Genomic DNA, 966 nt, shown 5'->3' on the forward strand with positions numbered 1-966 from the left:
TCCACTCATGGGTGACCTGCTCCAGACGACACAAAAATAGGAGGAGTGGCAAACACTGTTGCAGCAGCAAAGGTCATTCAAAATGATCTAGACAAGATTCAGAACTGGGCAGACACATGGCAAATGACATTTAATAGAGAAAAGTGTAAGGTACTGCACGCAGGAAATAAAAATGTACATTATAAATATCATATGGGAGATACTGAAATTGGAGAAGGAATCTATGAAAAAGACCTAGGAGTTTTTGTTGACTCAGAAATGTCTTCATCTAGACAATGTGGGGAAGCTATAAAAAAGGCTAACAAGATGCTCGGCTACATTGTGAAAAGTGTTGAATTTAAATCAAGGGAAGTAATGTTAAAACTGTACAATGCACTTGTAAGACCTCATCTTGAATATTGTGTGCAGTTCTGGTCACCTCGCTATAAAAAAGATATTGCTGCTCTAGAAAGAGTGCAAAGAAGAGCGACCAGAATTATTCCGGGCTTAAAAGGCATGTCATATGCAGACAGGCTAAAAGAATTGAATCTGTTCAGTCTTGAACAAAAGAAGACTACGTGGCGACCTAATTCAAGCATTCAAAATTCTAAAAGGTATTGACAGTGTCGACCCAAGGGACTTTTTCAGCCTGACAAAAGAAACAAGGACCAGGGGCCACAAATGGAGTTTAGAAAAAGGGGCATTCAGAACAGAAAATAGGAGACACTTTTTTTACACAGAGAATTGTGAGGGTCTGGAATCAACTCCCCAGTAATGTTGTTGAAGCTGACACCCTGGGATCCTTCAAGCAGCTGCTTGATGAGATTTTGGGATCAATAAGCTACTAACAACCAAACGAGCAAGATGGGCCGAATGGCCTCCTCTCGTTTGTAAACTTTCTTATGTTCTAATATTTTTAAACACGGCTGCAGCGTCCCCTGCAGCCACCTTTGCCCATTGTTTGGGGGCTTCTTGGGCTTGCCTGCT

The sequence above is a fragment of the Polyodon spathula genome, unplaced genomic scaffold, assembly GCF_017654505.1.
Source record: "Polyodon spathula isolate WHYD16114869_AA unplaced genomic scaffold, ASM1765450v1 scaffolds_2343, whole genome shotgun sequence".
NCBI lineage: Eukaryota > Metazoa > Chordata > Actinopteri > Acipenseriformes > Polyodontidae > Polyodon > Polyodon spathula.